Source organism: Dromaius novaehollandiae, chromosome 16 (genome assembly GCF_036370855.1).
Source record: "Dromaius novaehollandiae isolate bDroNov1 chromosome 16, bDroNov1.hap1, whole genome shotgun sequence".
In the NCBI taxonomy this organism is placed as follows: domain Eukaryota; kingdom Metazoa; phylum Chordata; class Aves; order Casuariiformes; family Dromaiidae; genus Dromaius; species Dromaius novaehollandiae.
In genome coordinates this window covers 11,116,038-11,142,002 of record NC_088113.1, presented here as the reverse complement: position 1 = coordinate 11,142,002, position 25,965 = coordinate 11,116,038, and the positions used below count along the sequence as shown (strand labels likewise).

Sequence of the window (25,965 nt, the reverse complement as noted above, 5' to 3'; positions counted from 1 at the left end):
AAAAGCAAAATTATTTCTCCTACTGTGAGACATAAGAAATCCTTCCTGAAAATAAAACAAACTTCTTTTCATAATCTTCCATCTTCTGTGCACGTGGCCCTTTTTTCTCCCTAGGACAGACAGAGCCTATAGCTAGAAAAAAATGTAAGCAAGCATAGCTAATTTTCCTATTCTCTATCACATCATAGCCTTGAGATTTATTATAAAGGACTGTTTACAGTTCTCTGTTCCACTGCTCAAAACAGGAGTATGTTCAAGTAGCAACATCCAAAAGGAAAAATATTCATCCTCTATTTTCGCAGCATCATCACCAAGCAGCTACAATATCCTGCTGGAGCCAGCGAGACAAAAGGCCTATCATTTTTGCTGGCCTATCATTTTTGACATGAATCTATTTGTCTTCATCAGATTCTTGACTTCGCAGGACATTCTCTGATTTCACTTGGAGAATGAAAGTTGACTAGCGTAAAGACTACTTATTTTATTGTGCTTTTAATTTACTTATCTTGGAGAAAACTACGCATTCTCACATTCTTCTGTTTGGAGAGAGTGAACAATGGCCATGGTGCAGTGATATGTCACGGAGAAGTTTTTATTCCACAAACCGTAAAATTGATCCCTTTTGTTGTCTTAGCCTCCCTGCGCTCGACTTCAACAGACTATCATAAGAAGGCTACATACCGCAAATGGGCAAATGCAACAGTTACGGAGCATTTCAGCCAGCTTTCTGTTTTCCATCTGGCATCTGTTCATGGATGCAATCTCTCTATTATTTAAATTTCATGCACTGCTTTGAGAAAGAGCCAGATGGGTTATGCTGATCATCAGCCTACAAGACAAGTGCTATTTACTCAATAAACATCAGACGGGAAGCTTGGAGAAATTAGTGCTGGTGGTCACTTAGGATAGGTAAGAGCAGCTTTCAGGAATACAAAAAAAAAAAAAAAAAAAAGCTGGAGGTAAATGACAAGGACAGCTCTACATTAGCAAATGGAATTTCTTTGAGCAGTCCTACCCAGTTCTGCCTCTAGCCCCGAAACTCCCCCACAAACAAACAACCGGAAAATAGATTTTAAAGCTATACTAGAAATAAAACATACTTTGCAAAAAACATTGCAGAATAAACATCTTGGTCTGCTCCTTCAGTAAAAGACAACAGCAAAGCTACGATTTACCATCCTTGCAGTTTGTGAGACTGAGAAGATCTCTACCTAAAAAGACCTATTAGGACATATTAACCCAGAGACATGTAGGAGCAACAACCCTGCAGATACCACCCACAGAGATTAGAAAAGCATAAAATCCTTTCAGTATAGCAACCAACCCTTATATTTATCACATTTTTCTAGCAAGTGCAGAAAGCTACACGTAGTTCACAGGTATTTAGAGAAGATCTGCTTCACTAGGATCACACCACTCTGCTCTGCATGGTTTTTTGTGTGTACATGCACACACACAAACATATATATGTATATATATAAATTTCAAAGACACTGATTCCTGAACTCTAGTGCTGGAGAAACAAGATCGTAGGTATGTACACATACACTTAAAGAAATCAACATGTCTACAGCTTAAATTTTGCATCTACCCATTTTGCTACATCCTGACGGCATGCAAGAGAACTTAGAAAGTTTAAGATGATACTAGCAAGGAAGGTAAGAGAATACACCCACTGATTTTATCCACTGTCTTTCAGGAAGTTGCTCTTATAAACCTGCTCCAAGGATAGAGCAAAACTGATTTCAAAGTTGGTTGAAAGTGCTTTTAAGACCTTTAGTCCTGATCATTAGATTTCCTACAAAAGGCAGTTCTCCATATCTAACAGCTCTTCAAAGAGGGATTTCCATCCCCCAAACTCTGCACCCAGCATTGTTGCAGAGGACCCACAGGGACAAGAGTTCACTCTTCACTGGAGATGCCCAGCGGGATCGCAACAGAGGGGCCTGGGGACGTGGGCCGATGGAGGAAGCGGCAGCGGAAAGGCTGCTTATTGAATCCTGTGGCAGGAGCAGCACCTGGACTGCAGATAGGAAGTTTCACCTCCAACTGGAAAGAAAATAAAAGGGGAGAAGGCAGAAACATGTTGGTAGTGTTTTAGAAAGAGAGAAGGAAAAAAAAAAAAACCCCACTACTGCAGGCCTGCATTTATGCCAGAACTGAGACGTAGGAACTCATTTGGGGAGGCAGGGCTGCGAGGTGACTAGCTTTAATGCCAGATCCCAGAAGCTGGCTCACCATGCAACTACCTGACCAGAGCCAGGAGGCCCAGGGGAATAAGCCTGCAGAAACTCTGAGGCCGACGACAGAAGCCAAGTACTAGCGGCAATTTTTGGAATGTAAAGCCACGTGCTTAGCTGACAGGCCGTGCTCTAGAAGCTCCTCTTCCGCACCTTCCATTCCTTTGGTGAAACGGGACAACAGGGATCGCTCACTCCAGACAACAGCTAGAGTAGATGAGAACACCTCAGCATGAACTTGTCCATTTCGAATTTCCCACAGTTTGGAATTCTTGGTTGGGGGAAAAAAAATCCTAAAAGGACATTTTGTTGCCTCCAAAGCAGCTGGCAACTCGCACAAGGAAACTGAAGAGATGCAACCAACCTCAAAGCCTACCCTGAATAAACAGGGTGGAACAGGAGAGAGCTCAGTAGTTTATTTTCAGTTTGTGACTGCTCATTCTGTGCTTTTAGGTTACAAAATGCACCGACACTAGCCAGTCATGCTATTTTTATTAGAAATAAAGGTTGCACTACTCATTTTTGAATGTTGAACACTTAAGCTGTCAATAATCATCTTCAAAAGCCATAAATCAGCCAGGTCCCAGTCTCCTGAAAAAAGGATACTTTAAAGCTACAGAATTTACAAGTCTAGGGAAGGTGGGGTTTGTTTAGCTTCAGCGTCAGGGTTCACTTTGCCAGGTCCTTCCCCAATGCTGGCACATGCAGGAACGTGTTAAGAGATTGCCCATTTCTAGCATATGCACAGCTAAACTTTTAGAAGAATAATTCACAAAGATGAATACCAAAACGCATGTGCATCCAATGCTACCCCAATGCAATCAGGCAACTGTGCAAGAGAAACCTTGGAGACAGGGACATTTAAATGACACTTAAATAATGGAGTTTGCAAGTGATTCGTAGTTCCTAGTAGCTGTTACTGGACCACTGTGCTCTCCTTTAGAAGAGCATCTGCTCCGTCTCGCTGCGATACGCAGCGTGATTCGTTGCTGCGGTGCGGCTCCACCGGGAAGGCAGGGGAACCGCCAGGGACGGGGCGACGAGGGGCGGCAACACGCCCACGGGCGCGGTACGAAGCGTGACAGGGAGCGGGGCAATAACCTGTATAATCGCTGCTGCTTGGGGACACTCACCGCAACAACCAGGGCGGCCACCAACCAGCATTTCGAGCGCATGTTTCTTGTGCTGTTGCAGGGAGACTCGCGCACGGGGGCGGGGGGGGCGGGGGGGGGGCAGGGGACCTGCCATTAATCACGTTATCCGCATTGTTCCCTCGGGGCTGTCGGCGGCGCCCCGGGGGCCTCCCCCCCCCCCCCCGGTCCCCAGAGAAACCCGCAGCCAGGACAAGAGCACTCTGCAAGAGACGCCAACACCCAGGCCTCACCACCTCGTCCTACTGCGCTAACGCTGCCGCAAATTAAACGTTTCTTAACCAAGAGCTGCTCACTGAAGTGCATTTTTAAGAATTCAAATCATAGCAGCCGAGGGCTCCTCCCCACCCTAATCTCATTAGGAAAATGAGCAGGCTGTATAAATCCGACAAAGCTATTTGCAAAAACAAGCCACTAGAGAGGTGAAAACAGCAGCCTGAAGTAGTCAAGAATCAAGTTTCTTTGTCAAGGAAGAGTTTTGAATGTTATCTCTAAGGACGGTGCCGAGTGATCCCCTGATTAAGTGGCACTTTACATTCAGCGCGCCCAACGCTGCGGGACGCCGGCGGCGCTGCCTGCGCGGCGAGCGGGGGGCCGCTGCAGCGGGGTAACCCGGGCAGCTCCTCTTTTGTCAGTAAAGAGACAGACATGCTTAAGGGGCAAGAAACATGAATTAACTAAACCTTATATTCATATTCCATTGAAAACGTAATGCTGCTTTAATTCGTCTGGTTTGGCAAAGCTACAGAGGGAAGGTGAATGTACTTGACCACAGATATTTGGATTTTTTTGGGCCAGAATCAGTGTAGCACGGAACCGACAGGCACCGTATGCAATGGGCTCCAGAAGGTGCTGCAGTCACGCTACCCAAATAAAAACACTGCACAGTACCACGGCTACCATCAGCCTTCTACACTTTGCAAGTTGTGCGTTAAGTTGAGCTGGCGCCACTCGCTCCCCAGACTGCACGAATGCGTTCCTTTATTTAAGGAAGACATGTAAGGATAGAAAAACGGCACAAAGAAAAAAAGTCCGCGAGGTAAAAGCGTATTTAACGCACCAGCCTGGGAACAAAGTAGTAACACAACATTTCTACCCGAGGTTTTAGTAAGAAGCCATTTCAATCTTGAAATAGAGAGCAAGCGCCCTTAGGCAGCGGCGGAGCCGGCCGTCGGCGTGCCGGTGACTCACCCCCCCCCCCCCGGCCCGCTAATTAGCCGCGAGCGTCAGCAGCAGCTTGGACCTTTTTTTAACCGCACAGAAACCATCTTGGAAGCTGAAGAGCGGATTCCTACTTGTTTACTGATCAGAGCTTTCAGAGATAGCTGGCACTAGCAGCAAGCCGTTTTCCAGCTTTACCGTTAGCTCAACACGCGAACTACTTGCCGGGGCCTGTGCTCTGCCCCGGCCCCTCCCGGCGCGGCCGCCTGCGGCGCGGCACGATCGCGGGACGACGGCGGGGGGGGCCGCTGCTGCGGGCAGGGGGAGGCGCTCCGCAGCGACTGCCACAGGGTCAAAAGTTTACCGTGGTTTCAATTTCACCTTTCCGCAGCCAATGGGAGCGCCGAGGCGGCAGGCGACCGCGGCCGCAGCGCGGCCCTTAACTCCTTGCGGCCCGGCCCGGCCCCGGGGCGCTCCGCGGCTCCCCGCTGCCCGGCCCGGCCCCGCCGCCTGCGCAGTCCCTTTAGCGCGGAAAGAAACGGGGAAAGGAGCGTCGTAGCAGCAGTACGGCGGGGCGAGTCGGGGTTTAAGAGCTGTAGGAGCGGGCTCCCTGCCCCCCCCCCCCCCCGACAACCGGGTCGGTCGGCGCAGGAGCAGGGCAGATACGGGGCAGCATCGAAGCAGCACTGAAACACGGAGCTGTAAGTGACAGCAGGGAGATTGTCCTGGCAAACAGGAAAGACTGACCTTGATACAGGGGCGAGGGGAAAGCCAGAGCAGAATTGTCGGAAAGGATTCCTAACACGCAGGCAAGATCTGAAATGATTTACTTTCCTTCTTGTCCAAAAACGAATCAATACTGCCCTGGCATGAGGCTGGGCAGCCCGAGGAGTGCTGCTGCCTACGCTGCCAGAATCTCCCTAGCATCAGTAATACTATGATGGTTCAAGACATTGACTTCATTTAAAAAAAGTAAAGAAAAAAAGCATACAGATACCCTACATCCACCCTCAGGAGGATGGACATTGACTCAGTGGTTCTTCCTCATGAAAATCTTCAGGCCTTCACACTCTTGCAACAGGAAACCAAGCAGCCTCCATCACACTACTCAAATACACAGCTGCCCCCACAAGATCCTGTCACACACTATGACAGTACAGACCCCACTACACAGGGCAGGTGACCGCTGTGGCAGCCAGCGGACAGCGCAGGGAAGGGACAGGAATCAGGAGCCTCGGGTGCATTTGATCAATGGAGTCCACTGCTCCCAAGAATTGCCACCTACGGCATCCAAGCTGGATGCCTGCCGCAGGTTTACAAAATACCTAATACTGACACGGTGTGATAACGTGCGTTCCAGAGGAGATGGCTCCTCCTCGGATTAAGCGTGCCCTGATACTTGATGATGACTGGCAACACTGTGAGAGCACTGTGGCCATTCAGAGTTCTTCTGAAAAGGTAGCTTGATCATTAAAACACAAGGCTACAGGAATACAGTGATATGATGATACTGAAAATCACAGCCAGAGTCATGAGGGAACTTTCAAAGAGTGTATGCATGCCCTCCGTAGCTGAGAAATTGCAATAGGGAGTTCTTAGCTGGTTTAGATGGCAATTTAGAAATAACTTTCAGGTAAGGTCCCAGCAAAAATAGAAGAGTGTACAAAATTTCACAGTGAAAGTGAAGTTTAAATCACCTACTTTACAAGCTAAAATAAATCAGTTGCCTAGACTCGGGAAGCTCAGGGCATATGGGAACACTCCGAGAAACACAGGACCATCAGATCAAGATCCTAGGTAGCAGGAAGTCATTTGACCACCTACTCAGTGGATAAGATATTTCATTCTAAGGAACTCTTGGCAATGAAGAGAATATTGTTAAATGGCAACCTGACATCTGCATGATAGTGTGGATAATAGACTAATAATTGTGTATCAATACTGTGCTCTGCTGTCCAGGTTCTCAGTGTCTATTAGGACTCTAAGCTCAAATATGACTAAGCATGAATAGAAACTGCTTTCTTGCAGCAGCCATGCCGTTAAGTACATAAATTCTCACCTTTTGAGCAAACACCTAGCCATAGAAGTAAGAGGGTCTAAACGGTTTGAAAACTGAGCAGACATTTGTTATAGATCTTGTCTTCCTTATTTTGCTATGCAAAAACATCTTCGTCTCCACTCATTTCAGGACCATGGAGCTAGAAGGAAGAAAGCAGAAAAGGTTTGGGTTCCTCTGCGTGCCTCCATTCTCTATCACTGGTTCTGAGTTCTGTCTTCTAACCCGTACTTCTGGTTTAAGCTTGTCATAACATGCAAAATTATCACAAAAGCTTTCCAGGGTCCAGATATCATCGCTCTGGTAATGTATTTTAACCACAGGAACTACTAACTCAGCAAGTCAGTCTGCTGTGGGGTGCCCCAAAATCAGGGCTGTGACCCGCTTTGTTGTCTGGATGATTGATGAAAATGTTGAAGACAGCAAGTACTGAGTAACAGGGGAATGACAATCTATGATTATGTTTCAGCATCCACTTGATCTTGGAAAGCAGGTTTTAACTTTACACTTCAGCATGCATAGCAACAGATTTGATCACCCTTCATTGGCCTTGCAGACTATGGAAGAGGACTAAAAGCAGTCAAAGGGAAGGTGTGGTGAAGAGTTCTGTTTAGTGCAATAACAAATAGAATATAATACAAGGCAGCATGAAGAGAAGGGTATAAAAAAAAATGAAAGTAAGCGCAGTAGGCAAGGGAATCTAAGAGTATATTCAATCCAGCAGAAGGGGGTAGGGCTTTGTAGAAATCTAAAAGTGAATCATTAGCAGCTCTGGCATGATCCTGAGCAGAATGAGAAGTTATTGCATACATTTGCGGGATAGACACCATGGAATTAAGCATTCCAAACAGGCAGCTTGGAGCAGTCAAGTCAGGAAATGTTTGAGAACGTGTATGTTAACACACTCAGATTTCTAACACGGGCAGAAAGACTGACAGAATCTGAATACAGTTGTGAGGAAATAAAAATGAGTAAATATGCCACCAAAATGCAGAAGAGGCTTATGCTGAAGGTACCAGTTAAGGTAGAACTCAATTTCCCATACCCTGAAACCAAGCAGATGTTAGATTGTTTGAGATAATACACATGACAACCTGCAGGGAAAAAAAAGTATTAGTCAGGTGCCAGGTATTACTAATTCTCCAGAAAGATGCAGTTTGAAAACTGGTAAATTTTCTTACCCCAAGCCTTAAAGGCTTTCACAGCACCTTGTAGTGATGAAAGATACTCTGGTCCCAGCCCTCTGCATGGGTCCTGAGGAAGGCTAGAGTTGTACACAGACGCTCTTACAAACAGCTATGCCAGCTGAAGATACTGTCAGCCACCTTCCCCACTTTTATAACCCAATTCACAGAAGAGTTTTGGGCAAGATGAAGGAAATCATGCACGTCCTCCTCCAAGCTGCTTCAGGAATAGTCAACCACTCAGTTTAAGAGCAGCCAATAAAAAACATTATCCAGCTGGTGGGCAAGGTCAAATAACAGTGATTTCTTGCACAGGCACAGGTATATTCTTTTCTTAATCATGCAAATAGGCAGAATAGCTTAACACAGATACCACGAGGTAAGTGATTAAAATGCACCAAGCTAGGGGTGGCATAAAGATTGTAGCTGATTAAGATCATGCCTCATTACCAAGCTTTTCTACTCTGTTTAAAAAATGTAAAACACCAATGAAAAAGTTAGCAAATGATGCTGTATTTCCATAGCCTAGCTAGGTTAAATAGTTTTGCCAAGAGTAACTTTAGACTTAATTATGTATATAATCAAAGGATATTTTCCTCTCAATAACAGCAGTCTGATTTTGTTATTTTACCTTCTCTAAATACCATGCCATTCTAGAAAAAAATTCTGTTCGATAGAGATATCATAAATATATTCCCATTTTATAAGATGGCCTCATTTTAAAAGAAAATGGATGCTATAAAATTTTACATCAAGTCAGCATGTTACCAAGAAGCTTTTCTGTGTGTTCTGAATTTGATTAATACAAGCCAAGGTCACTTCCTGAAAGATGCCTACCACTGCAGCTGCGAGCAAACCAGACTCCTCGGAGCTCAGAGCTGGGGGATGGGAAGACGGCACTGGCAATTTCTAACACCAAGTCTCCAAAAATACACTAATTACAAAACTTGCGTAATATTCAGAAGTGTTTACTAGAGCACCACATAATAAGTAACCTATTAACTGAAGTCTAAGTCTGTATAATCACATGTTTTCAAGCAAAAACAATTTACAGTGATGCACTCACGTCTGTAACAAATGAATAATTCTGAGGGCCCTTTACTAAACTTCATGCAATTCCCTTGAAAATGTATATATTTTTTTAAGCCATGTATGTTTTATTATGCAGCTCATGAAGCTAATGAGAGACTGCCCTTGAATTAACAGCATGTCTCAATCCTACTGAGACTGCGAGGCTCCACCCAATCTATGCTGTGTCCTATTCTGAAGCCACTTAGGAAAAATACATTTGAGGAAAGCATGCTAGCTTTTTTTCCAGAAGTCTGCCTACAGCATGTGTTTTTCCACTTTCTGAAGGCTATACATGTTGTTTACAAAACCTGTTTAAAAATACAGGTGAACACAGCTGACTTCTAAGATATTTAAAAAGTTATTTTAAAAACATGCCACATTTGCATTATGCATGAGGCCAAACAGATGTAGTTTCTTCCATTCCCAGACATAATTAAAGCTTACAGGTCATGAAAATATGATCTATACCAAACAAAGAGATCATTATTTTGCTTTCTGTATGTACACGTAAAACTCTTCAATTTGGAGTACTAAACAGGGGGAAAGAGGGATTGCTGAGAAACGTTCAAAACCACACACCAACAGGCAAGGTCGGGAGGACATCTGTTTGTCTAGCAAAGGCACTGCAGTGCCTTTATTTACAAACACACAAAATCTAATATATTTCACCCTTAAAATAGTCTTGATATACCTGACATGGCAACTAAAGTTTCATACTAGCCTAAAATTAGGAGGATCTGCCGAAAGAGTTAATTTTTACAAACTTGTGCATTAGAAGAAGAATATTCTTAGTTTAGGGTGGGCATCTTTGCCTGAAATAGAAAAATACACTAAAGCATATCATTACCTACGCAGGCACAGCTACATCTGTGGTTACGGATGCCTAACATTTTCCACCATGGAACCCTGTTCTCATTCTCTAGCGATCGGGTCACCTCCCTCCCCGCCCCCGGATTACTTTTGCCGGAAGACTTGAATAAAATTGGTTGAGACACATTTGAAAACAGAGTAGAGAATTCTGTTGAACAAAATATATAACCTTTTATGCAATCTGAGCACTTAAAGCCTTAGAAGAGAAAATGCTCAAATCCTAGAACAAGCTAAACTTTATCCTGCTGCCCCAGTGAAGAGATCTGCACAGATGGTAAGTGCCTTTAAAGTCCTTGCACATGCTCAGTTTTGCTTTAAACCGCTTGCCAAAACCCCCAAGTATTTCAGCTAACCGAGTAAGCTTTGTCCCTGCACAGCTCCTCCGTGCTGACAGGATGGAACATGTTTTATCACAGCATTACAAAGACCAAGCGCAGCTTGCCTATAACCTGCCAGCTCCGAAGCAGTTAAAGTGCCTGGCAGCCCAGCAGCGAGTAAACAGGGACATTTTTCTAGGCTGCGCTGCCCCACCCTCCCACAGCATCCACAAAACAGGAGGCTGCGGCAGGATCAACAGATAAGCAGGGGCCGACCCCCCCTCCAATTCGAGACTGCCATACAAACAGCAGCCCGGGGGCTCAGCTCTGCCGCCACTCTAGCAGCATCGAGGCCCCGGCGCAGGCAGGCCGGGCCCCGCGGCCAAAGGGGCATCAATCTGCGCTGTGGAGTCCGGATGACAACCTTGCTGGCAAACAGAGCAGAAATTTCGTTATGGCGAATTGTACATTTTTCCGTGTGCTTTTTACAACCCTACAAAGTTACATTCAAAATGAAAGGGTGGGAGGTCATTCAAAAAACTTAGGATAGGATTGACAGTCCTAACTCTAACGCTTCTTCCTTCAGCCCCTGTTGTGCACACGGAGTCCAGCACACGTTGCCGTGTCGCTGCCTATTAGGCAGTGCGAGGGGCTGCCACCCATCAGCGGCCAGAAAAGCCCACTGTAGATTTAGGTGCATCTGTTTTATCATCTCCAAGGTGCGTTACTATCTCAGCAAAGTAACCCTGCTTGCTTTACTACACAGTGAGACATTGGTCTAATAACAGACAACCGAGCTCTGTCAGGGACTTGCACCCTAACTTGGCCTTTGCCCAACTTGGGTGCATGGGGAGTTTCAGTGATGCTCAACTTAGGACACTTTAACATATAAGGAGTAAACAAGACTGATGTAAAAAAATTCAGCCCTCATTATGACATCTCCCAACTTCTGATAAAGGATATTCATTCAGAGCACATTTTAAATCAGTGATTTAAATGCCAGTTTAAACAGTTGGAAATATTTACACCAACCAATAAGGGTTGGAGGGGCACACAAGCTGGGAGGAAATATAATCTGTAAATCATGCTGACTTGCCTTAGGCACATTTTGCTAGCCAGCAGATGCAATACATACAGACATTTATTCACATGTTTGCACAAGAACTAAGTTATACAATTAATGTCAGTAAATAGATTATTCAACACTGTAAAACAGCTCATTTTAAAATGGTAATGTATCCAGAATTTTGACTAAAATGCAAAATTCTCAATTTGCTTAAACAAAGAAAATATTGAACTGTAGTTTGTAAATCCACAGCTGAAAAGGAAGAAACCCTAGATTCATACTTTGAAAAAGTCTTTGGGTGCTGTGGGGAGAAGGCAGGGTCCCCCCCTGCAGCTGTCTAGTAGGAGTTTTCAGATTAGATATGCAGAGTCAGACAAACTGACCTCAATGATGGTTAGATGCCTGATGCATTAGAGGGCTTTCAAGAACTCTCCTTGATATTCCTCCTCATCAGGTTACTCAAATAGCTTAAAAAAATATTCCCCTTGCTTTTGAAATTAGATCTTGCTATCCTCCAATCTAATAACAATAAAAAGCATGTTAACAAAGTTATCTCACTTTTTGGCCCGTTACTAAACTCTGAAACTTGAAGAGGGAGCACAAGATCAGAGAATAAAAGCAAAGGAAGTTACTGAAGAAATGAAACCAAAATAGTTAAGTTTTCCATGCACGCTATCAGTGCTCACATATTTGTTCCATTGTAAAGAATGGAAAGTAGAGCTACTTAATGCAAAACATGACATTTCTAAAACACGGTTTGACCTTGAAATATGGAGATGTTCCCAGCTCAGTGCTGTAATCAAAATATCCCTATGATTAAATTTCACTGTACACGAATACAGTACACTTATGGTAGAGGCCTTTGTTTAGTTGAATGCTAACACTTAATATTCAAAATCTGGATTTCATCAGTTAAAAACAAACTATCCTTTCTCTTTTCCTCTACTTGTTCTCGTATGTTTTACTATACGGCATGTTTGGAATTACTAAAGTTTATCAGCCTACTTTCAACTAAACTGCAAAATAATGTCAAATCAGGAAAAGTCAGAATCATTCTCAAATTAGAATAATTGTTTGTCCCTCCACACTACACTCAGGTTATCTTGTTATATTTCAAATATTCCCCATCCTTTGTGTACCCATGCTTATGGCACAGAGCATCTGCTAAAAGTTACTGAGAAAAATTGAAAGCTGTAACACTGTTTTGCATGTCAATGTTACAGTGAAATCTTAGATTTCAGGGATCAATTCCTTAAAAACTAAGCTGAAATAGGAAAAATAAGAGAAAGAAATAAAGGTTGGTGTCTTTGTTCAATGCTATACAAACTAGGGAAAATTGCACGTAAAGAGGATATGTGTATAGGGCAGGGAGCTGCAGGCTCTCCTCCAAGGCCTACAGCAGAAGGGGAAGAGGCAGCGTTCACAGCCAGCAACAAGTGAAATTTCAGTTTTCACAGAGTGGCTGAGCACTGGAACTGGTTCCAGATCGCCTGTGCAATCTCCATCCTGAGAGACTTTCAAAACTTGACAGAACAAAGCCTTGAGCAGCCTGCTCTAACTTTGTTAGCAGGGTTTGGATTGATGCTAGAATCGTTTCCTGTGATTTTCAGTATAACATTAGAATAAGCACAATACCAGCGGAGAATTATGTACTGCAGCCTCATGATAAACTGCTACCATTAGTCAATGAGTTTAAGATAATAGCGTATGTTATAAATAACACTACTCTTATTTTCTTCAAGATTGCGTCACCACATTGTTTTTGTTATTGATTTAAACAGGGTATGTTTTATTCATCTCCTGGATTTTTTGTCATTCTTTACACTTTGCATAAATCCATTAATATTCCCATCTTTACCAGACACAAAGTATATATTCCTTACCTCAACGTGAATGCTTACCACCAAGGATTTTTTTTTATTTAAGAGAAAAAGCAGCATGCTATTGAATGAAGCTTACAACGCATTGTTGATATTTTTGTCCAGGCTTTTCTACTGTTTACCAAGAACTTTCACTGCACAAAAACTTAGCTTCTACTTTTTCTGATGTTCTATTAAAGAAACAAAACCTTCACTTTCATTAAAAAAAAAAAAAAAAAAAAAAAACACTTTACAAGTCTGACACTAAGCTCCCTAAGATTCCCACAGCAGGCATATTTATAATAGCTACTTACCCCTCAGAAAACCAGTTTTGCTCATGAAAGCTTTTATACAAACAGCACTTCTCAAACACTGATGTTTTGATGTTTATCTGAAGAATTCTCCAAAATGAAAATATCATCATTAGCATAGAAATTCCAAATAATTTTAGGAAGATCTGCAGCCACACTACACTGGAATTTAGTACAAGAGGCCACTGATTGCCAAAACCAGAAGAATGGATCACATCCTTCCCCTTCAAGTGCCAAACACATTTGTAATGTTTTGTTCCAGATCCAGTTGCTTCCTTGTTTGTAGATAAATGGCTAAATAGTTGTGTAGCTTCACAACATTAGGAGGCAATTTTATGTTTTTATGTATTTTTATAAACTACACTGGAGGAAATGCCAGGATGGAGCTGTTTTTTTTATTTTATTTATTTATTTATTTTTATTCACTGTATCTTTAATTTCCATACAAGTAGACCAACTGAATTGTATCTTACATTCTGTAAAACCCTGAGCTGGGGAACCACTGTTTCAGCATTTGTCTGCAGACAAGACAGCCAATATGTATCCACCGTAATTTAAACAAACCATGTTCTCTTTTGCCAGATCGTTTTGCAGTTTAATTCAAAGTCTAACTTGATGCTAAGCTTTAAAGCCAGTATCCAGCTGCACCTCTGTTCCTGAGAGAGGTATATTAGCAGCTGGTAAGCACATCAAACATGGTAACTAATCAATTAGCAGTCATCATGCATTTATGCCATATAACAGGAATATACCACCTACACAATGCAGTTGATTCTCTGTGTTTTCTCGTCAGTAAAGATCATAAGACGTATGTCCAGGTAAGTAACCCTCTATTACAGTACATCAGTCCTACATGGAATTCTTAAAAATTAAGAAAGAGAAATTATGTTTAGGTACACTGCTGTCAGAACCTTATATTCTTGGGCTCTGTCAAAATTAGATGTAGTAGAAAAGTTACTAACGCTGTTTGTAGGTATGGCATAGCTTTAATATCTTCTTTCTAAAGCCCACTGTATAGGCTTTTAGTGTACCAAACAGTACGTTAAAAATTAAGAAAGCTACAAAACCTTAGCTACACTTGGGTTCCCATTAGCAGGAAGCTTACTTTGTTAAGTTTTCTAAGCCTACTGAAGAAGGCTATGAAAAACAGTATACATACAATAACAGGATACACACAGCATAGCACGGGGAAATACAAGAAAAGCAGAGAGCATACAAAACTTCTGTCTGATATCATTAATTTTGTTTTTCAGACTATAAACACTGTAATTTAGTTTTTCACTGCAAGTAGATTTATGACTAACATGCTTAGTCATGTGCCTCCATCCAGTCAAGAGCAGAAGTTATTTATTATTTCTCTCCACGACATATTATTTTACCTCAGTGTGGCATCTGCCTGCAAATCATTGCTTAGGAACATTTAACATTTAAACTAGCAGAACTATCTGAAACAAAACACTTCAAGTAATCTTTCCTCTGCTTAGAAGAGATCATTCTTCAAAGCTTTTTCTTGCACTATCTCCCTTTGCTTTCCTCATTTTGCTTTAACCTTCCCTTCTTCCGACCAAGCCAGCTTGCTTTAATTTTATTACAGAGCACCTTGTTAAAGTGTGGAGCAAGGAGGCTGATCTTAGTATTAGAGACTACTCCAAAGACAAAGTGCTTCCTTTTCTGAGGCCAAAATCCCCCTGAAAGGGATGTCCAGACAAGCAACTGGTTTCATACTCCAGCAATAGGTGTATAGCTTGACGTATTCATCTATTTGAATACTGAAGGCTAAATTATATTTTGGTTACCCCGCCAAGTTACAACAAAAATCAGTACTAAAAACTGGTGATTAGCATATCACTCTGGGCCCTAAACAGCTTTAATTAAGAAATTCTGTTTCATTACTACTGTTTCAAAAGGACTGTTCTGAGCAAAGCATTTACATCGTTGGTTACTTCAGGTATAGGAAAACTCCAGTATCAGCGATATGGAGGATTAAGAACTCAAGGCAAATATATACATAGAAAGATGCTGTCACTCCATCCCACAGCTTTTAAAAGTAACATCCTTTAAAGGCCCAAGTATCTCCAAAAGCCTATTAGCATTAGATATCATCATACTGAAGTCAGGTCATACCATGGATTTCCTCAATTTTGGGGAGGTAGAGCAGAGCAGACTATATACACTGCTAATATACAACATAAGAAAATTCAATTCCCTAAGTAAAATAAAGTTAACTCTTTCCTCCCTTCTCCCAACCCCTGAAAAAAAACCAAAAAGACAAAGTTTTCTGTGGATCATATCTTATAAATCAAAGTAGTCCAGGACAATTAAGTCAAACAGAAGACTTACCTAGCCCGGTGTTCTCCCTCCAAAGCAAGCCAGCAGGAACACCTAGAAAGAACAAGGTACGTGCATGATTCTCTTCCAGCATACTCAAACTTCACAGGCTACAGCTCAGGCATTTCCTAGTTCAGAAGGACTGAGTTTCCCAGCAGTTGTATTTCTCTTCTATAAGACTACATAAAGTACTTTGAGCCCATGAAAAGTAGTAGCATCTACAATATCCGGTGACAGTAAGGTCTGCAGTTGAGCTCTACACCCTGAAAAAGTACCAGTTTATTTTTAACTTTGCCATCTGATAATAAAGAACAGGAGGGAAATAAGCGAAATGACTGAAGAGCAAAACACTTTCTTCCTGTTGATCTTCCGTGACAACCATGATTATTTCATATAGATCTGTCTCGTCCTCTGAAGCCAAAAAGATGGCACAAGAGCGCTGGTTTATTCTCTCCTCACATACAGAAATTGTTCCACAGCTTTGATCTTGTTACCTTTCTCAGCACCTTTAAGTCCACTATACTCTTTCTGATATGGCATGGACTAGAATTACTCATTACATAAGAGGAAAGCATAACATGAATGTATAATGATACAGCATTTTCAATTTTGCATTCTGTTTCTTTGCTAATAATCCACAACATTCAACATTACTAAGCATTGATCTATCATGTTCACAGAATAATGTATAAAGAATTTTTTTTATTCAGTGGAAGAAAAATAGACAGGAATCTATTGTTTTCTCCCTTATATACATCACTAAGCATAGAGATCACAGACAAGACAGTATGCCACCACTGCAACAGCTAATGATTCTCCTCATGATCTGAGGTTACCATATGTCTGGGGTTAAGTCTGAGGCTACACCTGCAAGCTGTGGAGATTAAGCTATTATATAGAGAGCTCTTGAGGAAATAAGAAAGGAAGATGGGCTGAAGGCAGCAAAGATTTTGTAAATGAAATTGTTGTAAACTTCTGATGTGATTAGAGTGCTAACACCAGGTTTCTTAGCCAGTCTCTCAAGCCTCCTTGCCTTTTTGCTCTAGATCTAGCTAGCTAGATTTAGACACATGCAGGCAGCCCATGAGCTGAATCTAGATATATCTTGAGCAACATGCAGAGGTGGATCTAGAGCCAACTTCCAGAGCCAGCCACCAAGCTACTCCTCAAGTTGTTTCTAAAGCCACCTTTACAGCTGGATCCAGAGCCTGCTGTAGGTCAGGCATTAAAGCCACCCTTAGAGCCACTCCAGAAGGGACTGTGCAGTAATTTTGTAGAGTCACAGAACAGAAGCCCAGAAGAGCTTCCAGAGCTACCCCTAGAGTCAGAGCTAGCACCACCTCTTGGACATGATTTGGTTGCTGACTGACTAGCATTTGATCAATCCTGCCCCAAAACAGGAGAGGATTAGAGGGCTGAAAAAAATGCACAGGATCTTGATTTGCTCAGTGCAGCTGTGATCATGCTGCTACCTTGATGCTCTGTACTTCTCTGAAAATGAGATGAGGTCAAAGCAGTGAGACATTTGTATTTGGAATAACCAAGAAAACTGACTCTTTACTTCCTAATACTAACCCAAAGAGAACAATGCTGAACTAGGAGTACTTAAAAACATGGAGTATTGTCACCTTCAGCCTCAGATGAGAGGTCCTTTACTACTTGTTTTGTCACACTCAGAATAACAGGACTGCTAACAGCACTCAATCCACAGCTTCATCTGTGTCATCAGCTATTACCAGACACCATTGAAACCCCATCAACTAATAAGTGTCCCCCTAAAAGACTTGTATCAGAGCTTGATGAACAGCAACTTGAAAGCATCACATCTCCAGACTTACCTGAGAGCACCCCTGTTGCTCTCATGCATTGTGCAACAGTAAGGGGATCAGGGGAAAGCTGGACGAGTATGTAACTCCATTACACAGGAAAGTACCTCCTACCCAGTTTACCATATGCGCTGAAGCTCAAAAATGAGCTCATGAATCAGTTTAGATTTATATTTAATCAAAAGCACTGTTGACTTTAGCAGCAGAGGGCATAGATGGCACATTGTCTAAAAGGGGAACCACATCGAGGAAGAGGGGAGAAAAGGTTAGTCAACAAGAGTGACAGCTGGAGAGATTCTCATGACAAAAGGTTGGGAGGGTTCTTTGCTCCTAAAAGGGTCAGAAACAAAATCCCCCACAAAGCCAAAATGTGTCAAGGCCACTGCTTTAAGAGGTACTGTAAATTTCCAACTGAGGCAAACAGGAATTGCAGATACAGAGCCCATTCTACCCACCCAGGCCACATGCATGCCTCAAACGAGCGTGGCACATAAACACACCCCTAAAGACCATTCTGGTAAAGTCTTCTAAATCAGAAGTTAGCGATACATAACACACTCACCCAGAAAAGGAAGCTCCCTTAACTCACGTGTTCTAGGCTGCTGTGACAAATCTGGCAACTACACCTCTAGTACCGTCCTTGGAGAACGGGGAAAAGATAAGAGAGATCAGAGGTAAGCAAGCCGCCACCACCAGCAGCTCCTCCCAGAGCTAGGGGTATTGCATAGGCAGTTATTTTCCTTAAGAGTTTTACCAAAACTTCACACAACAAACTTCGCAGAAGTGTTTTAGTCAAGGTCAGCATACTGTTTCTATTCAGTAGCTAGTGAACTTAGCAGCTAAGTCAATAAATTAATTTACATTAAGCAGAATAAAGAAGAATCCTTGTAAAGATCAAGCTCAAAGAACACTGGAAACATCTTTAAGACTGTAGTAGAAAAAAACTCCATATAGTGAAAATACCTGATCTGCCACACTGACTTTATCCAAAGCCCAGGTAAACAAAGCACATTTCTCCCACATTTTGAAAACAAACACACTTCAGTTGTGTCCTGTGTCTTCCACAACACACTTACTTCTGCCTTCAGAAGTAAGTGGTGGTAAGAATTAAAAATCTCATCTCTCCAAGCTCGAACATTGCATCAAATTTGTAGAGTAACATATTTAGATAAGATATCCAAAATGTAAACAATGCAATCACAGCAGTTCAACTTTGTAACACAGTTCATTTCAGTATTTTGAATCAGTGAGAAACAAACTAAACAATATACAATTTGCAATACAATCCTTTTAAAAGCTGGAAAAGCTATTAAGGTTCATGTCGAGTTCAACATGTTCTATTTTTAACCTTAGCCAAGTCCCTTCTCATTAGCAGTAACTTAATATTTGAGAAGTGATTAGGAGCAGCTAACAAGTTGGTTTGATGCAGAAACTTTTTTTGTACGATTTACAAAAGCAATCTTTAGCTGAACAAATAATTAATTACTTAGATCTGACCAAATTACAAAATCTCGTATTGTCACAGTATACCAAAACAAGGCTTACGTATTGCTTTAGAAAGTAGTGATTAATTATTTGCCATTATTTGTCATAATCATTAGGCCCCTTCACAAACATAGGCTTCATTTCAAAACTTCAGAAACAAACTCTGGCCTCCCCCTTTGGTCCAGCTCATGGGGAGACGAAATCTTCACATTCATGTAGTTTAACAGTAATGGAACAACTTGATTAACATAACTTGTAAATGGTGAAATTTAGGACACTGCTGTAGAACTGTAAAAGATCCTTAAAGCATTTCACAAGGCCAAACCAGCGCAAACAATCTCCTAATTGACTTATTAGGAAAGAGTATACATAACACTGATATGAAAGAGACAAAACCTGTGAAAGCAAGCCTGTCCTTTGAGACACTTCTACACTTCAAGGATGTTAAAAAATAGGGAAGAGGTGTGAGCAGCTGTTTATCTTTAGGAGATAACACAGGAGTGTTAAAAACCAACTTATATGTGCAAGTGTCTGTTATCACATGATATATACCTTGGAGTCCAGAACCCATTCAAAAATTTACATGCATGAGAAGCAAAAAAATCAGACCTCAGAGGTCTGCTAACAGAAGCCAACACCTGCTTAGTTACCAAGAGAAAACTGAAGTCCTCAGAGCAAAGGGCCAAACTCAGGAAGGGCTGGTAACAATCACGGTAAAAACAGAGCAAACTTACAAGGTGATTTGAGCACTAAGAACCTGTTTCTTAGCTATTGTCTCCCGAGTGGGATCTAGAGCCACACCTAGACTCGCCTGGAATCATTTTCTAGTCACCTGTAAAAAGCACTCAGAGCTGCAGGGGTTTCAGAATTGGCTCTAGAACTGCTCCTAGGCTCCTGCCTAGAATCATCTGGTGTGTGCCTGGGCACCCTTCTAGGGCCTTGTGCAGGAAGACTTTCAGGATCCATTCTAGACGCACTCCAAGAATCACCGCTAGCAGCATTTCTAGAATAGTCTCTGGGAGTCCCCCTCGGTACCAGTTCTGGAGCCACATCCCGAAACCATCACTCAAACTCCTCCTAGAGCTGATGCTGCTTTCAGGAACCCTTTTTAATATTTTTTTTCTGGAATGTGTCCTGGAGCCAATTCTAGATTAATTCCTAAAGCCAAAACCAGCACTATGCCTTACGCTGGCTAAGGGAGGTAATGAAAGTTTGGAACATGCTCATTCTGGTTCTTGACCACTTCCATGATAGCTACTGTTTCCAGTTCTGCCTTTGCTTTAGCCAGTTCCTTAATCCCACACTTTTTTCTAGTATGGTACTATTAGCGATATCTGACTGCAGCCTACAAGGTAAGAGCTACCCCTTTCTCTCAGGGACAGTGTTAGCACTAGCAGAGACCATGCCACAGGTACATGCTTATGTCAGATGTTGAAAGCTTTCAGGTGACTGCTAGCAAAATAGTCAGTTGATCTTCTCCAAGTTATTTTACTGGCACGTAAACAGTAACTTATTTTCTCTGAGACAGTTAAACTAACTTCTGCCAGTTTTGAGATCTGCAGTTTCTGCTCTATAGGGGTAAGCTACAACTAATAAAGAACTTAATGCTTCTAACATGACAGTAATACCTTTGCAGATAGAACAGTAGAATAATGCTGCAGGGAACTTTGGCCTGAAGACAGTTTACTCCCATCTGGGTACATGGCAGCAAAACCACGGTATGTAAGTTATCCCAACTGAAAAAAAGGCGAAATACCTTAATTCTAGAAGCTGTATTTTCTTCTTGTCCGAAACTATTTAACCACTTACATATTCTCTGCTTTGACTCTTGCTCTGTAATTTATCCTCCTATTTCTGTAGCTTTTGGACAAACAGGGATATGTTCTAAGACTGCAAGTAACTGCATGGAGCAAAGCATATTCAAGAAAAGTGGCAGATCCCATTCTAACAGATATCATGAAGAAATCCTTGTGGTTAGAACAAGGAAAGAATTGGTAAGATAACTGATGACAGAGAAAGAAATTTAAGTTGATTTAGGTGTGTGGGAAGAGCTTTATACCTTGTAGTCTTCTTCCAAGCTAGGGGGAAAAAAAAAATCCACTGGTCCTGGTTTTCTGGAAAATTTGCTGTTTTGGCCAAGTCTGCCCTCTCAAGAAAGGTAATAAAGTTTTGATTGCAAAGCCACTTCATCTGTTCTGCAAAACATATTTACAATACAGTTTTACATAACAAATCTTAATGCAAATTCCTCCACTGTGAAGTATCAGCTAAAAACTAGGCAGAAAAACTGATGATGGCTAGTCTTATATTAAGACCTTAAGCAGTTACTTGACTGTCTCTTCCCTCCTTCCTTCCATGTTCTTGAAGGCAATACTGAAATGCATGAGGACTTTCTATGCAAGTATACAGAGAAAGGAGCAGTTGCTGCAATCCTTGGTTTGGGGGTGGGGTCCTTAATTTAGGCTGAAAATTCTGGAAATGCTACCTTAATACCCTAGGCGAGTTCAAACAAGCCTCTTTTACCTTGTGGGGATTGTTGTGGCATTCTGTTGCGGGCCCCCCCTGCAACCAATAGCCCTAGTCTTAAATGATTTGGCTAAACTACAGGGCTGCTGGTTACTTACTTTATTCCACTGTTGATCCTATGGAGCCAGCACAGCTATAGAAGAGAAACAGTCCACTTCATGCACAGTAACAAACTAATAGCGACTTTTTTTGTTGGTTTTTTTTGGTTGTTGTTTTTACAGTAACAGAGTATATTAAAATCTTCCCTCCCCCGAGTCCCAAAATGGGCATGCAATGTTAGTGAATCTCTTTGCTAACTTTATTTGGGGAGGGAAAAAAGCCTGGAAGACTTGCAAGATTTTTTTTATTATTCCAGAAAAAACAAGTCTAGACTGGACTGCAATTACTAAATAGCAAAGCTCCATAATAGAAGAAACTTTCAAGGGAGTACGACTACAGGAAAGTATCCAACCTTTTGTTTAAAGTATTACATTAGAAAGTTGAAACAGCTTTGCTACTGCAAAGAAAAAAAAAACCTTCAAGTGGCTGAGGCAATTAGTGTAGCTAAACTTCTGGGCCTATTCTGCCCAATGTCAGCATATATACTTGGAATAAAAGATTGCCACTGTTGGACATCTTAGCTCACCTGCCTTTGTCAAAAGATATCAGCTAGTTGTGTCTCCAAGAAATACGTAACAGCTGTGGAAGATCAGATTCTTCCTCCCAGGAACTCTTGGAGAATTCTTAAATCACAATAATATAGGAGATGGAGGTGGAAGGCTGACCCACAAGTTTAACTTAGTTACTTGGTGAAACCCTCTCGAGGGCACGTAAAAACCATAAATTTGATTTTTCTCTTAAGCAGATACTGAAGATACCTGCTCTACAATGGTTTCTTGTAAATAAATGTGTACAAATACACCTAAAATAGCTTTGAAGTTGCTTTCTATCAGCAGTGTAGCCAAGATGTGGAATTCATCAAGAGTTCAGTTTAACACCTGGATAAACTTGTCCTGGAGCTCAACACAGGCTAATAAACCAAAGCAACAAGGTAACCATCTTATGGTGGCATAGCTACAGGGTTGCACTGACAACTTTGGGTGACAAGACCGTACCTGCCATGGTTCTCAAACTAGAAGCATGTCCTTGAGTACTCAGTGATATAGGTGCCAGCCCTGCGGCTCACACAAGTATCTGTCAGCAAATACTTTGCTTTGTGCAATTTCTAAGTTGCCTGTGGAAAAACTGCTTACTTTGCAGACCAGGAAGTGCTTGTGTATGCTGCTGCTTCATATTATGCAGAAATGACATATATCACATCCTGAAAATCTCTGTTCTGTGGCACAAGTGAAAGTTATTCTCTTGCTATGGCCTCACACTATAGCAATGGAAACACTAACATTTTCATTCTATAATATGTGTTAATGTTGAACTGACTGCTTACTTTGGAGAAAGAAGTCTAGACATTTGTGTGAATACTCCTTCAAGACCAACTTTAAGGTAGAGATAATGGATATCCCTCCTTTCATTGAAAAAATGGTTGGAATGCACAACTTTCCCTCTTACTAAGGTCTAGGCATGTTTTATTGAGGGAGACTGTTCAGACTACTAGCTTTATATCCTTAGCTTTTTAAGTGTTTTCATTCCCTCCTTAGATACATGTATAGCCTACTGATCTGGCAATAGAAGTACTAACTCACCTGCTATTTCTGTGTAGTTCAAGTAGTACTCTATGGAAGGTTACCTGGGTTCTGTGGACCACAACTATTAAACCTACTTGCATAAAAATTCCAAACAAGTAATTCAAATTCTTAAAGGTCTTGAATATGAGACTTAACAATAGACAGCTCTAGACCTAGTTCTAGTGAATGGCACTAGATCCAGTTCTAGATCAAGCTCTAGGAAGTGAATCCTGGTCTACAGCTCCAGTGGTGTTTACTGATACAATTCCAGGAGCAGCTCTAGAGAGAGATTCCTTAGTACAAGATATAAACATCACGCTCTTAGGAAATAACAAAATTCTCTGAAGCTAGAAACTAATCTGAAGTTAAAAAAAATATACAGAGAGTGTGAGCGACTGAGAGCAAGCGTGCAAGAGCAAGCAAGCAGCCAGTACATGTTCTTGACAGCAAATCAGAAGAACAGGCTCTGTTTAGTCTAAAAGGCAAAAGGAGGAGGGATTAAACTGCTGTCTGACTGCATTATGAGAATGGGCACTGGGAAGAGAGAAGAGCTAAAGAGTACAGTGACATAACAGATGGGCATAAGTTCTCAAGAAAAAAAAAAAAGCTTAACCACTTTACAAAAGAGGTTTGAAGCGCAGTTAGCCATAATACCAGCTGCTGAGTCCAGTGGCAGCTTATGTTGCTATCAAGCAGCTATTTTAGTCCAAAGAATGAGGCAAAACAAAAAACTGAGTTTAAATGCAAAAAGGAAAAAGAAAAGCTAAAATATGGTAGCATTTTACTAGTCAGTTAACTATCTGAATCAAGGAAATAGCACTTTTTCATTCAAATCAAGTTTTAGTCTAATGTTATATACATGCCCTACAATATAATCTCTTACAACCTCAGATGTAAGATCAGCTTCATGAACAATTCCTTCTCTAGCCTTGTCTCTGAATCAGGGTGTATTAGACTGAAAACACTGCTGGAGTGTTTGACATTCTCTAACTGCATCCACAATGATTTAGATGCAAGGATGCACCTGGATGTCTCATACAAGACGACCTTGAGTATGAGAAGCACTGAATTCTCAGCTCAGCATTACAGTTCTCACCATCTTGTCTAAATTTTCATCAATGTAGGCAGCCGCTTTGGTAACTTAAGACAGAAATTAGTGACCAAGCCTGAAGCTAAGATCTTCAGCTTCTGCAAGTTAAAACTCTTTTTTTTCTTTTTTTTGGGGGGGGGGGGTGTTTTTTTTTTTTTTTTTAAAGACAAACAGTTTTTACATATCATTAATATTAGATTACTTATGGATTACATTTCAACAAAAATCCCCCCATGATTCTAAGGGTCCTCAAATAGCTGCTGGACAAATATACAGAAAGCAATCAAAGAGACTCTCCTTTCCCTCAACCCAGAAATAAAATACTGCTTTGCATCCCTATTGTTGTTTTTTCAAAGCAAAGTGCTCATTTTCCGAATTATCTGTTTGGTGTAGATATTTTGCTTAAGAAGCAAGCACTCCAGGCTACAACTGATGAGTGACCTTGAGACAGCTCTTAGAAGGCAGTTGCCATAGTAACACCACCACAAATGTGGTACATCCTCAGCTGACACCACCAATCTGGTACAACAGATCTATAATAAGTACATCTATCCTGTATTAGTGCCTCAATATTTAAGGAGGAAGTTACTAGATTTTTTTTTTAGAGTTATTTTGAAAACCTCTTATGCTGTGGGAAACATCTGATACTTCAGTATGAATACAAGTGGCCAAGGTTATAAGGGTCCACACAGCGTAAGAGTTAACTGTAGTACACTTAAAAAACACACAATACTGAAAGCTTAAGCTGCTCAAAGTGTGTTAATCCAGACAGCAGTCCTTGCTCCAGGAAATGAGTCTCCCAAAGCAGCCTTGCAGTATCACATGCTTTTGAGAAAGTTTGTTGTCTTTTCTCAAATTCTCTGATACAAATAAACTTTCTGGAGCCTTACTATGTCAAACTTATGCAAAATGGGAGCACAACAGATTATTTTTGCTTGCCAGAAGACTGTTTCATCTGTGCAACCTCAGGCGCTTGAATAAAGTTTCAAACTAACTTGGCACCAACTGGAATAGTCATAGCCTGAAAGTGTTTTTCTCTACATAGGATGCGATCAGCTCTTGTGAGATCTGGGAGAAGAAGAAAAGGTGAATGACTGCTGAAGTGTGAATAAATGAAACCTCTGGAACTGAAGAGCATGGGTTAAGAGAAATGTTCAGTCGAACCATTTCTGTTTAAGAGACAAAGGATTAATGAACAGATTTGACAATTATAACAACCTAGGACATTAAAAATTTACTTTAAAACTAAACCGCAGTTGCAAGATTCACCTTTTTCTCAAATTCAAACTAGAAGGACCAATCAGATAAGTTTCATAGTTCTGATGTCCAAGAGATTCCAGTATAGGTAAAAGGTGCATTCTAGTTAGAAACAGGAGTTAGGACTGCTTTGCCTCAGAAGAAGTCAGCTCACTTCAAATGTTGCCCATATCATAAAGGACAACAAGCATAGAGTCTCCGCACCAGTGTGAACTGGTGCATCAGCTAGGAGTTAATTCCAGTTAGAAGCAAAGATGCACACTTTCAAACAAGCCTGTGAATACTCCAACCTAAAGAGTTTGGCCCATGGTCAATTTAGCCAGTCTATTACCTGCCCTGAAAGCTGACGGAGGAGCCCCTCCACTTGTCAGCTGCAGCCTACAGCCCAAGTCCGTTAAGTCACACTTAGCTTTTGTGTCTCTCTCGATCTTTGCTTAGGACAAGAAAAAGAAAAAGGTAGAAAGAGACATCCACAAAGCCTGAAATACTATCTGTGATAAAACCCC

The 25,965-nt window shown here is 41.5% G+C and overlaps 1 protein-coding gene and 1 long non-coding RNA gene across 7 annotated transcripts in view; one reads left to right on the top strand and one right to left on the bottom strand.

Moving 5' to 3' along the window:
- Positions 1-25,965, bottom strand: part of NCOA3 (nuclear receptor coactivator 3) — a 104,182-nt gene that overhangs the window by 63,297 nt on the left and 14,920 nt on the right. For 5 of the 6 annotated variants that reach the window (XM_064521472.1, XM_064521466.1, XM_026106568.2 and 2 more), the window contains exon 2: positions 15,627-15,668. The exons of the other annotated variant lie outside the window; for it this stretch is intronic. The gene's annotated coding sequence lies outside the window, so the exon portion shown is untranslated. The remainder of the gene's footprint in view (positions 1-15,626; positions 15,669-25,965) is intronic. 6 annotated transcript variants of the gene reach the window in all.
- Positions 9,752-25,424, top strand: LOC135330108 (uncharacterized). The gene is made up of 3 exons (XR_010391889.1): positions 9,752-10,007; positions 20,562-20,643; positions 25,248-25,424. It is a non-coding gene; the product is annotated as an uncharacterized LOC135330108 (long non-coding RNA).